Source organism: Rhipicephalus microplus, chromosome X (genome assembly GCF_043290135.1).
Source record: "Rhipicephalus microplus isolate Deutch F79 chromosome X, USDA_Rmic, whole genome shotgun sequence".
Lineage (NCBI taxonomy): Eukaryota > Metazoa > Arthropoda > Arachnida > Ixodida > Ixodidae > Rhipicephalus > Rhipicephalus microplus.
The window spans coordinates 140,191,832-140,206,868 of NC_134710.1; positions in this window are offsets into that span (position 1 = coordinate 140,191,832).

Sequence of the window (15,037 nt, forward strand, 5' to 3'; positions counted from 1 at the left end):
CGCACGCGGTACACGTCACGACTGAGCGCACGCGGCCGACGAACAAGATTTTGCGGGCGCGCAAATGTCACCAATTAAGGCGCAATCAGCGAAGACGAGCCGTTATTGTGGTCGCGGAGCGGCGAGCGCTATAGCCCCCTCGTTCGGGCCACGCGTCCTCCCCCGAGCAGTCTCAGGTGGAGGAGCATCGATCAAGGCACGCACAGCGACGCGCTTCGCGACGCCAGCATGGCTCCACTCTCCCCGCTCGTTTTCGTGCTCCGAGGGACACGGATGGAAGTGAATGAGTTCCACCTTTTCAGAACATTTTGAACTCGTCATGGTTTATGTTTTGTCCTTTCCCCGAGATGCCATTGCCGCATGCTTCCATGCAAGGTAGCCGTTGAATAGATTCGGAATGAAGCAAGAACTCGAGCTATAGCTAGAGTAGCCATGGTCATCCAACCTTATCGCTCCATTTGTAGCCTAATTAAAAAGGAGTGGTATTATGACTAGCGTTATTGCTATTAAACAGTAAATTATATAATTGTTCATAACAAAAACATTGAAGTTAAAAGATCAGATTTCCCTCTCTTGCATGGTTTTAATAAAGGTAAGTTGAAATTTATTTATTTATTTATTTATCCTCAAAACATAGTACATCGAGGAGAGGAGTGGGTAAAAACACAACCAAAAAATAACGAAACACTAGGAGTAAAAGTAAAAAAATTAACAAAGTCTGAACAGCCCAGTACTAGTACAAAGGTGGTCCAGGCGAAAACTTTGCTCATCGCCGTTTGTTGCTATGTCAGCGGGAAGGAACATGCTTCCTCCCGATTCCTGTCCGTAACAGGAAATATTCGGTAAATGCCTTGCTTTCACAAAATGGAATACGTTATAGCGATGGTTGACGTGATTAAGCATATATATTGAGGTGGTAAAATTAATGTGTCGTTCATAGCGAGAGAGAGAGGAAAAGGAAAGGCAGGGAGGTTAACCAGGTTAAACCCGGTTTGCTGCAAGAAAGCCAAATCTTGTATATAAAAGTTCTAGCGGCAAAAACGTCAACGCGCTGTTGGATACGGAAAGGCTGGCTCTCATGGCTCTTATGCTATAGCAGTGCGACCACAGCTAGAAAGAATAAAGCGAGCAGAATTAATCTCAACAAGTTCCAGTGATTAGTCTTATATGCATCGCATCACACACCGAAGCAGGGTCCACGGCGTCATGTATGGGCCTGAAGAGACAAAAAAAAAAAAATGTATCATGGGACGCTGTAAACCTTACAAAGAAGACACACGTCAGGTTACATTTCACTCGAACGAAATCAACGCTTCCCCCTCTCCCCAGTAAGGCTCGGTCCCATTCAGGGTCGGTAAAATATTTGAACACGGAGGGTGATTCTTAAGAGCGAGAGCATTAAAACTGGTGTCAGCGTAGAATGCGACAGCGCGTGTTAGCCACGCACGCTTGCCGACATGCTCCCAGCTTCGTCGTCATTGCAGGTGCACCACGTTTTGCGTTTGGCTGAGCCGATCAGGGTTGGCGGTAACTCGTTACTTTTATCAATAATGCAGTAACGCACTCATTACCATACCGTAAGTGTTACGGGCAACGTACTTACGTTAACATTTTTTTTGGTAACGTGAGCTTTACGTCACTTTTATTCTTATTCTCACAAGAGTCTTTCTTCTCTTTTTGTTGCCCCTATTTGCCCACCCCAGCGCTAGGTAGCAAACCGGATGCTCATACCTGGCTAACGTCTGGCATTCCTTTTCCTCTCTCTACTGCGTATTAGGCGCCACTCTACCAGACCTAACATGTTTTTGTTGCAGTGGTGCACTGCTGGCAGTACGAGTATGCGTCCGTCCTATATTCACCGTAGTTGCGAACGTATAAGACGCGAGGCATGCTGTACGATGAAAGCTAAGAAATAGAGCTGCTTCTGTAACTCTGTGTGTTGTGATTGTCTGAGTTAGTATGAGGCACCAATTACCAGCGTGTTGGGTGTATCGCAATTAATGCGGCTGATGTAGAGCGCGTAGCCAGTTCCCAACCCGTCAACTAGCGAAGCCGATCGGTTCCGCGAAGGCGAACGTGGAAGAACCCGAGCACGGGAAAGAAAGGAGACTCCTTCGTTCGCACGGTTCACGAGCGGAGCCGTCAAAGGTCGCCCCCGTTGCGGGATTAGAAGGGGAAGACTTACTCGGAAAAGCGTCCGGCAAGAGGCACGTCAGGCGCCACCGTCTGAGTTTAAGCCATTATTGGCATGTACGCGTGCCATTGAGAATGAAGTGTGGCAGCTTGGGCAAGTCGGTATGGCATGACGATAGTTATAGCGCGAGAACAAAAAGACGACACAGGGACAAGAAGGACACGAAAGACGCGAGCGGAGTTGGAAGTTAGCGCTTGTGTCTTTCAGGTCCTTTTTGTCTCTGTGTCGTCGTTTTGTTCTCGCGCTATAACTATCGTCATTGAGAATGACGCGGGGACGCGACCACTTGGCTGACCGAGGGCAGGGAGACGAGCATAACCTCCCCCGCTGTACGTCATTACCGAGTGCTGTTAGGATGTCGGGGCGCCTTGCTGTCGCATGCACACCTGGTAAGCGCACAAAGCCCAACGGCGTACACACCGCTTTTGGAGAGGCTTCTACGAAGCAGCAATTAATGAGAACTGACGGGGCTCGAGCGTGGGAACGGCTGCCGACGGTGGCAGCACGGCCTGGCATGGGAGAGAGTGTCACACGCGCAGAACCTATCCCTTTGCGTGTTTCATTTGGTAACGTGGTTTTAACTAATCTAGTACCTGTTATGAAGGCGTTTCTGCGATTGGTTGTGATGATGCGAGTCCCAACATGTGATTGGTGTTTGTGAAGACTCTTTGTTTAACCGAGGGTTGAAAAGAGGATGTTTGAATCTGAAATAAGAGTGGAGGTTCGGGCTTGGACCCGGGCAGGCGCCTGGGGCTGCAATAAAGCGTCTCTTCACCGGACTACGGCTCTTCGTTCGCGCTGCCACCGTGCACTCGAGTCATCGAGGGGACCCATTCCGAACCTGAAACATCGTCCCTCCTTAGCTAGTGTTGAAGCTAGTCGAGGAGGAGGAAATTAACTATCTGCAAGTTGTCGCTGAGCGCTGTTTATCAGCCCTGTTTTCAAAATAAAGTTTGCTTTTGTCTGATTATATAACCACGGGTATACATCTCTGATGTTTGAATTTCTGAGTGGCCGAGGCTGACCTTGAACACTTTCGCATAAGCACTTGAAATTTTTGCGGCGCTTATATTGCTTCAAGAGGCAAAAATGTTTATGCAACAACTTTTTAAAGGAACTATGGAATTTAAGGATGTCTTTATACCTACAAGATACGTGCATATGTTTTGTATGCCAGCAGATGCACGCTGTCAAAATTACTGTAAATTTTATAGAGATCAGTCGTGCTGTCTTTCCGAGATCGTTGAAGATATATGCTTTTCTGTTTATGTCACTTCGAGAAATGTATTTACCATGTGTTACGAAGTTATAGGGTTTGGATGTAACTAACTCTACGGTAAACATGTTGCCTATATCCGGCACACCTGCCTACCTACATCAGTAAGTAACCTAGAATCGTTGTTTTGCTCAAAGATTTTGTATAAAGTATAAATATGAAGTTTATTAAATGGTCATTTTTGTTTGTGCAGGGATTAAAATTTATGACCATGAAGTAACAGCAGAAGTAACGTGAGATAATTTTTTTGGTAACAAAAATGGTAACGCGTTACCTTTTTAGGTAACGTAGGGCGGTAACACGTTTCTTTTTTGTTCATGTGATGAGTAATGCATTTAATTACTTTTTTCTCTGTAACGCATGTAACACTGGGAGACTGGAGCGGGGGGGGGGGGGGGGTAGATACGCGCGCATCTGCTGACGTGACAGAGAAACTTGAAACACAATGGGTAAGCTTTATACTTTCTTGTTCATTGAATGGAAAAAAAAATATTTTTCTCCGAAGTGCGCCAAAACAGAAGTGCGAGGTAACCAGAAAGTAGTCACGCAGTCAACTTGAAATTTCATTCACCACAGAGGGTCATAAGGTAATCAACATTAGAGTTATTGTATGCTCCCTGAAGGTTTAGGGAATACAGTTGGAGTCAATTTGACGCGAAGTAACCACTAAATGGCAACGCTGCTGCAGGGAACTCTGCAAAGGTCTCTGCAGAGGTTTACATTTCTGAAGTTGATTGATTTGTGGGGTTTAACGTCCCGAAACCACCATATGAATATGAGAGGCGCCGTAGTGGAGGGCTCCGGAAATTTTGACCACCTGGGGTTCTTTAACGTGCACCCAAATCTGAGCACACGGGCCTACGACATTTCCACCTCCATCGTAAATGCAGCCGCCGCAGCCGGGATTTGAACCCGCGACCTGCGGGTCAGCAGCCGAGTATACCTTAGCCACTAGACCACCGCGGTGGGCAGGATTACATTTCTGATGAATTGAGGTTTCTTGATAGGTGCAGAAGGTCTTCTTCTGCATTCCACCAGCGGAAGATCGTCTGTTTCGATTCATCATCATCATCATCATCATCATCATCATCATCATCATAAGCCTGACTGTGCCCACTGCAGGGCGAAGTCCTCTCCCGTGTTCCGCCAGTCAACCAGGCCCTGTGCTTGCTGCGGCACACGCCCACGTATACCTTTCTGCCTCCCCCTCGCGTATTTGCCTTCCCTTGGAGTCCAGTCTGTTACTCTTAATTACCAGCAGTTACCCTGGCTACACGATACTTACATGCACGTGCCCATTTCTTCTCAGTTTTGACTAAGATGTCCTTAAAACCCGTCTGTTCTTTTACCCACTCTGCTCCCTTCTTGCTTCCTTAAGATTACACCGACCATTTTCCTTTTGGTTGATCGTTGCATCGTCCTCAATTTAAGTTGAAACCCCTTTCTAATGAGGGTGGCGATTTGGGCTTGTTGGTATGGTTGCATGATGATGGATGGTAGCGCAGACAACGAACACGGACGGTTGTTGAAAGTTAGCGCTGTGTTGTGTCTATGTGCCTTCTCTTGTCCGTGTTCGTTGTCTGCGCTACCATCCATCATCATGCAACCATACCAACAAGCCCAAATCGCCACCCTCATTGACTTCATTTCTCGTTCAACGGGCTCTTTCGTTCATGTACTGCGAGATCCTTCGGGTGTTGTAGCCCTCATCGTCAACGCCGTGTGCAAGGCAAGAACGCTCAGCTTTTCCATAAGGAACAAGATTCTACCAGAGGATGTTCGAGCGCTCTTCGGAGGGTGTACCCCTTCAGATGGGCACAGAACGAGGATCATGAAAATTCAGCGCTCAGAATGGCTTCGACAGGTACGCCTTTTCAGAGCCTACCTACGGGCGCAGATGCATCGAACTTACGAGTCATATGCAGCGGAGATTCACTTTCGAAAGCATCTACGTCTGGCAGACCAAATGATAGAATTCCACTGGAAGCTTCAATTACGACTGTTACGTGATTTGGTGGACAAAGTGCGTGTGAGTGCAACCTCCAACGTTCATGTGGCAGAAGGCATCTGCCTACCGGACTTTGTACTAGAAGTATTGGGACTTGGGCCAAAGTTTGCCGTGCAACCTCAAAAGAACAAGCCGGAACTCGTATCAATTGTACGTCAAGTGTCGAAGCGGGTTTCCGAGGATCAAGCCACCAGGATCATCAACGAAGGTGTGGACGCTTTAAAATTGTGTAGGCCTCCATGCCGCAGTTTGCCTCTCAAACGCGTAGAAACTTACTTGACACAGCATGCTCTGAGTGTACTTCCAGTCGATAAAGAAGGAGGGTTTGCGGTTTTCTCGCATGATGAATTTAAAGAAAAGGCTAAAAGTGCTATTACGGCAGTGTTCAGCGAAAAGAAAAGTATTTCGATTGAAAAAGTGAGGGGAAAAGCAATAGAACTTTGTAAGAGGATGAATCTAGAAGGTGTGCTTAGCGGTATCAGAAAAAGTAAAAATGACAGTCTGGATGTGTTCTTTAGTGCTAAAACGCATAAGGAAGGAGTACCGTTCAGAGTGATAGTGTCGGAGAAGGACACGTGGCAAAAAGCTGTAGCTGTGTATCTGCAAAGAACATTAAACTTGCTTGACATAAATGACCCCTTCCTGACAAAAAATTCGGAACAGGTGATAAGTTTCGTCAGGGAACGAAAAAACATAGGGTTAAAAGCGTTTTCGGCTGACATAAAAGATCTGTACTATTCTCTGCCACAGTCAGCAGTATTAACAAGTGTTGGCGAATGCATCGATGAGTACGGTGCCGTTAGATTTAGCTCACAAGCAGGTACGTCCGTTGACAATTTCTTAGAATTACTTAGGTTTTACTTGTCGTCAACGTTTATTGAAAACAATGGTACCCTGTATCTGCAAAAACAAGGAGTATGCATTGGCTCGTGCTTAGCACCAGTTTTAAGTAATTTGTTTTTGGCTGAAATGGACAGGAGGCTATCAGGACGCCTAAATGAATACAATGTTGTGCACGTATTTAGGTACGTCGATGACTTTTTAGTGTTTATCAATGACAGAACTGCAGATTTTGCTACTCAATGTAGTAGCGTGTGTAGCGTTTTTCGTGAGGGGCTTAACCCACTTGAAGTGACCTTTGAAATGCCATGTGACGGAAGGCTCAGATTTCTTGACATTAACTTTCACTTCTCAGATGAAAAGACATGCTGGTGTTACGAGCCCAGAGCAAGTAAGCCTTTACTACAGTTTCACTCAGCGCATACTAAACTGGTAAAACGAGGCATTGCGAAGATGTGCTTGAGTGAGGCACTAAAGAAGTCCTGCCGGTGCCTCATGAATGAAAGCTTCAGACAACAGGTCTCGAGGCTAAGCAATGCCGGGTACCCCAAGAGCCTCGTCGTGTCCGTTGCTGAAGGATTGCACAGAAAAGTGCTGGAGAAAAGATGTGAAGGGATGGATAGGGTGAGCTCAAGAAAGGAAAGTTTTGCCGTAATTCCATACATGCATAAGGTTTCTCACAGGATAAAAAAGATTGCGGAAAAATGTGGCACTAACGTAGTTTTCTCGGCACCCAATAAGTTGGTGAGTCTTTGCAGAAGCACAAGACCAGACAAGGGAAAATCAAATGTATGCCAAAAGAAACATAGAAACCTATTTGTGGAGTGCATCATGTGTGTTGTATACCTCATTCCACTTACTTGTGGAAAGTGTTATATCGGTCAGACCAGTAGATGCATAAACGATCGCTTGCGCGAGCACAATAACAAAGTAAATAGTGTTGTTCCTGATGGTTTTCTTTCCCTTCATTGCCAGAGATGTAATTGCACACCGAAATTCAAGGAAACGGTTATAATCAATAGAAGTAGGCACGAGATGACGCGGTTGGTATTGGAGGCCGGCAGAATTGCAGAGCTAGGTGACACGTGTGTGAGCAGCCCATCAGTGGTGTTGACAGATAAGGAACTTGATTACATGTATTCGCGATAGGGTTTGTGGTAACATGGGATAAAAGGAAGAAAGAAAAAGTAGAAAAAGATTGAAAAATATAAAATTGTAAAGTATTGGAACACGCGCGTTGGTTATATTTGATGGTTTTTAGAGCTACGCACGTGCGACGTTGGCGTGGTGGATCGCATACACCACGGAGATCTGCGTGTAATAAACTGTTGTTGAAAGTTAGCGCTGTGTTGTGTCTATGTGCCTTCTCTTGTCCGTGTTCGTTGTCTGCGCTACCATCCATCATCATGCCCCTTTCTAAGCCTCCAAAGTTTTGCTCCGTATAGGTAAATAGCGGTAACATGCAACTGTTATATACGTTCCTCTTGCGGGACAGTAGTAGGCAACCATATATGATTTGAAAGTGATAGCCGAATGTGCCCCCCCTTCAATTTTTTATCCTTCTAGTTACTTCGGTCTCATGGTCCGGCTCCACGGTCACTACCTGTCCTAACTAGACGTATCTCTTTACCACTTCCAGTGCTTCTCTACCTATATATCAGAAAGCGCTGTTCTCTTGTGTGAGACTGTTGTACATATACTTTAGTTTTCTGCGTATTAATTTTGAGACCTACCATTCCATTTTCTATAGGTTTGAGAGCTAGGATAGTTGGTGACTCACTGTTGGGCCAGTTGGTGACTTAAAAAAATATGACCTTAATTTTAGGCCTTGTGGTCTCATGCAACTAATTTCCCGGGGGGGGGGGGGGGTCCTCCCAATTGACTATGAACTTCGTTTTGCCGAGCACCAGGCCAAAAGTGAGCTTTTACCTATTTAACCAATAGGTGGCTGGCGGCAGCAGTTCTGGACCTTCCACAGCAGTGGCGGAGGCTCAACTATATCACCAAGGCTGTGGTGGTGTAAGGTACGCCCAAGGGTTTTCGCAGAACCTTATGGGGCTATACCTTTCGAGACGACCACCCAGCAACAAGAGAGCGCCAGATATTTGTACTCTTCTACCCATTCTACCCATTGAGAAAAACCAGTGGGTTCCCGGTTGGCGCTGAAAATCGAACTCAGTACCTCCCACATTGGAAGCGGGCGCTCTAACCATGTAGCCACCGCTTCTGTCGGTTGCATTTTAATTTTCCAATTCAGCGATCATGAGCTGCAGCTCGTCCCCTGAGTTACTCATCAATATGCAATGTCATCAGTGAATCGCAGTCATCAGTGAATCACAGGTTATTAAGCAACTTTCCATTAACTCGCATCCATAACTTTTCTTACACCATGGACCTGAAAACCTCCTGTAAGCACGTGGGGAATAGCATTAGGGAGACCATGTCTCTATGCCTTACAACCTTCTTTTTGAATTCTGTCCCTTTATTTATGGAAGATTATGGCTGCTCTGGAGCCGCTGTAGATGTCTTGCAGTATTTTTATATATGCTTCGTCGACGTTCTGATCCCACAGTGCCTGTATGACTGCTGATATTTCGCCTTCTCGTAATCTACCAAGGCTATATAAAGGTTTTGGTTATGCTCCACACATTTTTTTGTTATCACCTGACTGATAGTGCGAATCTAGTCCTTTGCCGAGTAGCCTGCATGACACCCTGCTTGGTCCTTTGGCTCATTGAATGATAATGTGTTCTTAATTCTATTAGCAATTATCCTTGTAAATAGCTTGTAGACGACGAACAGCAAGCTGATCGGCCTGTAATTTTTCAAGTTCTTGACGTTCCCTTTCTTGTGAATTGAGATTATGTTAGCCTTCTTTCACGATTCTGGTACCCTTCCCGTCAAGAGACACTTTGTATACAGGGAAGCCAGTGTTCCAAACACAACATGTCTACCGTCTTTCAAAAGATATGATGCTATCCTATCATCACCAGCAGCTTTGTGTCCTTGCATCATATCCAAGGTTTTTTTTTTTACTTCGCCTTTCGTTACAGGTGGTATCTTCGATTCCTCTGAGTTACTAATTCTTCTTACGTTATCGTCCTGGTTGTCTCGCCTACTTTGCGAATATCTGTAAAAATCCTTAGCTACTTTAGCCGTCATATCCATAAAAACAGTGACATTGCCTTCATTTTCCCTTAGTACATACATAAGGTTTTTACCTGTGCCCACTGTCTCTTCACCGCTTTGAGTCTTCATACGATGTTTAAGGCAGGTTCAGTTCTCCCTTTGATATACCTTTTTATGCAGGGTACCTTACGCGTATCTATTAACTTCGAAAGCTTTGCCAGTTTTTTTTGTCTGTTATGTTTGAGACACTCATGCTCTGACGTTTCTTAATGAGGTTTTTACTGCACACTCCGTATCAATACTCGTCAGATCATTATTCATTGCATCAACGCTAAGGTCGGTTTCCTCACTTAGAGCCGAGTATCTGCTCCGAAGCGAGATCTTGAACAAGAGCTTTCGATTAGCAACACACTTATCCCCCTCATATATTTGACAATGAACGCGCCAATCTCCTTAAGCACTGGGGACTTGTGCTGGAATTATTCGCGGCTGCCAGGTGGTTAGTGGTTCGTAAGGAAAAGGAAGAAGGCACCTAATTTCTGTCTGCCTACAGGCGACACGGTGCAGTGCCTTATAGGGGTGCGGGGAAGGAGGGATAAAAAGAATAGAAGGAAATAGATGAAGAAATAGAGAGGCAAGCGACGAAAAATAGAAGGAGATAGGAAAGTGGGGATCCGGTCCAACTAGTCCAAGGGCGGGGCACCACAATGCGAGAGTTGCTCGGCGTCAGGAGACCGCGGAGGGCGAACCATATCGCGAGGGCACGACCGTCCAGCTTGAAATCCTGCAAGCGAATCCCGCGGCTGCCAGGTGTTTGTGCCATGTCCTGCTGGGGGCTGAGATCCGCAGCACATTGTCATTGTTGGCACATCTTCAGTATTGGAGTCATAGCAATAAGCCCCCTCTCGACCAGCATGCAGTGCACTGCACTGGCTTTCTCCTGAAGCATTGCTCTAGATATTTGTATTGGTTGATTTGGATCGAAGAGGACGGGTTTCGAGCTCTGTCGGCTTCTCCACAAAGAGTAAACTGTTCGATGATGAACGTATTAAACCAGAAAGTAGTCGACACGTTCACCTTGCGACACGTCATGACATGACGCTAAATGTATGTACGAATGTCGCACGTACATACATATGTTGAAGAGTTGCAGATGCTTATATAAACAGTTTTCTGCCCTTGCGCAACGATGCGAACAGGAACATTCGTATTACTCAACACTAGAAACTGATATGAAGCGCTGATGCTCGTGAGGATGCTGGCCCTGGACACTGCTACATAAATAAACTTCAGCGCGTGGCACCTAACTACAATTGACGTTAACCCGACGTGACGGCTGCATGAAAGGAGAACATATGCAATGTTTATAAAAATGGGTAGGCATCCCTGAAACCACTATTGACGTTTCACGAAGATTAGCGTCTATTTGAAAAGTAGTTCCGAGACCTGGCGTAGCTCTGTGGTAGAATGCTTCATTGCCGCGTAGAATGCTTGGGTTCGATTCCAGCTGGGACCCTGACATTTATACTTTGCATTCGTCGGGTCGACGCTACCGATGTCGGGTATGCCTTTACGCTCGCGCGTTAGAATTTCCCATGTGTGTTTTCATCGTTCCTGGGTAGTGTAGCGTTGTGGGGTAAATTGGGTGGGATGACCGACATTAGGCCGGTGATGAAAGCCGGACTTCCGTTTAGGAAACTTGAAAAAGTGATTTATTTACATTGAGAGAAAACGTTTACTGGTGCTCGTTCATCCGGAGCCCGTCATCTTGGCTTTCTCGGGCCCCCTCGTCTCTGTCTCTCTTGGTCCATTTCACGAACGGCAGGGGCGGCTCGCAGTAAGAGGGCATGGTTGCTCCGTTCTGTTAAGTCTACCCATCCGCTTCCAGAAACGGCGTCGACTCTTCTGCTTCCCGAAACAGCCGCCGCATTCCGCGGTGCTTAGTTGTGGCGCGAGCGCAACCGTCTCGAACACGTCACTGGCAGCGGGGCGCAACAGTAGATACTAAGCGTCAATCACATATGGCACATAACCGCATACCAGCGGCAGATACCCCCCTGTGGAGATATTCCTGGGTAGAAACTAAGTGTCAATCACCTATGGTACATACCCGTATACGAGCGGCACATACCCAACCATGGGTGTGGGACCTTATGTGGAGGGAATCGAATCGTACATCGTGTTTGACGATGTACGCGACGAGAATGTGACATTATTTATGGTTTGACCAGCGCTTAATATTCGTCAAATCATCTTACCCTCCCGTGCTAATTTTGGTTCACGCCAAGTTAAGGGGTGATAACGAGAGCACCCAAACGTAAGCGGATAGATAGATAGACAGATAGATAGATAGATAGATAGATAGATAGATAGATAGATAGATAGATAGATAGATAGATAGATAGATAGATAGATAGATAGATAGATAGATAGATAGATAGATAGATAGATAGATACGCTCAAAGTCGCCGAAGTTTGTTATGAAATGCTTCGAATTAGAAAAAAAAAACCTTCGTCGCACCCATTTTGCCTGTGCGTTGTAGCACAATCGCTCGGAGTTGTTACTCCTCGAACCACGAGCTCAAGGCACCTTTATGTGTTATTTGTACTGAACTTATGATGGGGATGAACCCAGAAAGACTCTACTATACAATGACACCAACGCCACAACCGCTGATGGATAGTGGCCATAATAGCCTTTCCTAATAACACGCCCAGCGCCAGGAATCACTCTCGAAAAATTTAAGCATGCAGTGCCTGCCCGTGAGCATTTAGTGGAGACCAGCCCAGTTTTATTTGGCGTTATTCACCTGCTAAGTTAGTTAAAGGAAGTCATCTGATTATTGGTCAGTAGCCAGACTGGATAGCTAACATAGCCGTTGCGATAATAATAATAATAATAATAATAATAATAATAATAATAATAATAATAATAAGCGACAACGATTTTAAAGCCACGTAGTCTTGGTTTCCGCGTCCTTTTCGTGCGTTCTGTACTAAGAGGAGCCGGCTAAACATCCAAGGGGTTATGACTCTCTCAGTACCCGATGCAGAAGCGCACACCGGATAACAGAAAAACAAACCATAAGTTTGTTTGGAGTAGCGTAAGGACTAAGCATTTCCTTGCATCTACCATAGGAATCACCGAGCATGCAATATTGCCGATGGCGAGCAGTAAGTTTGAATAGGACTTTCGCCGAGTGCAAATAAGATAGCAAAAAAAAACATGAAAATCACCATGACGTCACGTCTCAGTTGGCCCGCATGTTTCGCCGTTCATGTTTTGGTGGCGTCAGTCTCACGCTGCAAGTCAAGATAAGATGAACCACGAAACCATGACCCATAGAACCCATGGAACCCATAGAACCCACGGAACCCATAGAACCCGTGGATGAACCCATGACGAACTCATGGAACCGTAAAAGCTGGGCGAAATAGGCAAAGGGAGCCTGAAAATGACCCCTCCATATGTCTTTATGTGCCTGTTAGTTCTCATTGTTATTTCCCCCATAAAACATTCAACTATGTTTATTTGCAGGAAAAAAATGCAGAATTTCCTTGCGGGAAGCAAAGACCAAAGGCTAAAAGGCTGACGAGGTCTCACCCCACATTAACTAAATCAATCTACACACCTATACACATCAGTGATGCACACCTATACACATCGGTTGCATATTTTACATGTATTTTACACATTTCAGTGGTAGAAGGTACTGGCATGTCATGATATATTTCTCTTATATACCTAAAATGATCAAACGCATAGAAAACGCATTCTCGGGCATATACAAACAAAAGCCCACGTTAAAAACACGCTTCGTTCTACATAATATGAATTCAGATATGCACGTGGATGTATGTGTACATGCATATAAACGCGCAAAAACTGAAAATAAGCTCATGGGATCGGCTTTCAGACCCATCCAGAACCCCCCTAGGCAGTGTCATGGAGGGCCATGCTTAACCGCAGTGGCACTGTCACATATTTTATGAGGCCATTCTTATACACACTGTTCCTGAGCGTCTTGTGTATTTCAATCTCTGCTTGCAAACAGCAGCTGGACCCGGAGCTCTCCTGACGAATCAAGAACCATGTCCACCTGGCGCTCATCCGCCGCAGTGAATGCAATTTCCGTTGATGGCAGTCTGCGAGATAACCTTACGATGGTTATAGGAGCGTCGCACGATCAGACACGCGAAAGCCGCTGGGGACGCCACGAAAGCGTCGATATCTCCCTCCACGAGCGGGCTGCCCAGCGGGGCGGCTTGGTTGAAGGCACGGTCGATAGGCGCGCCTGCCAAGGACGTCGCGTCTGGGCCTCTCGAGCACATGGCTCGCGGAATGTGGCCCTCGCGCGTGGCCAGCGCGTGCATTGACGCCGCGTATACGCCTGCACGGAGAACCATCGGTAACTGGCCGCAAACAGGAACACGCTTTCGACGCTCAGCTTCAAGGACCCCTTTGTTGTTGGTCGGCGGCAGCTTACGTGCTGCGAATAACGCGCCGTACCTTACGTTGAACCGTTTTATATATTAAGAAAGGCGAAAAACTGCGCGAGCACGCCTTCAACCGCCCTGAAGAACAAGGAAATATGAGGAGGACACTAAACAAAATTATCGGTGCATCCAAGGCATCGGCCATCTACACAGAAAATAAAAGTGATAGTTAAATGAGAAATGAAGGGGCCTTTAGGGGTTGAACGCGATAGCGATATCCTGTCTCTACTGTGTACTTCAAACGCTTAGTGCATGAAACCTTTTCGAACTTGCTATGCACCCACTACGTGGCCTTAATAGGCGCAGTATAGCGTGCGTGCCTTTTGTAGAGGGTGAATGGCTTTAAATACGAAGCCATCATGAAAATCACATGTTCTGGCACCCCATGGATATGGACACTTGTTCTACGCATTATTACTGAAATATTTCATGCTCTATTCTGAAGCATGTATACAGGACGCACGTGTTTGTAAAGCATGAAAGTTAAATTCACTGCATTCATAAGCAGACTCGTGATTGATTCCACGCAAGATCGAACAAAGCAGGGCTGGTCGACCTCCTAAATTTCTTTCAAAATTTTAAATATTGTTGCCTGATCAGTGGAAAGAAAAGATCCGCATCTGGTTTTGCTGTAAAACATTTTTTTTTCGAGGCACAGTAAATCAATAGTGATGGAGAGGGGGAGTATCACACTTACCTGCTCTGCTTCTTTTTTTGAATTTGGCGATGAATTGCACAAATTGTATTAAAGCTACGAGCCTCCAATTCGTTTGGCTACTATAAGCGTACTGGCGCTTACGTTCAATTACTTTAAGAATGTCTGCGTATTGTGTATTTTTAAAATAAAATTATCAAAGTTGACCTAAAAGCGTGTTTTTGCCTAGTTTGCAGGTCTTCATTACACAAAGCGCCTATGACAGAGCGGTGAAAATTCCGTATCACTTTCTCAACACGCTTATTTACAAAACTGCCAAACCTTCTATTGATAGCACTCCTCAATAAAAAGGTGTAATCGGGCTAACTTCACGAAAAGAGCATGCAAGGGAAACTTCTGACGGCGATTAAAAAATCATTTTTCATTTTTTTATACTTT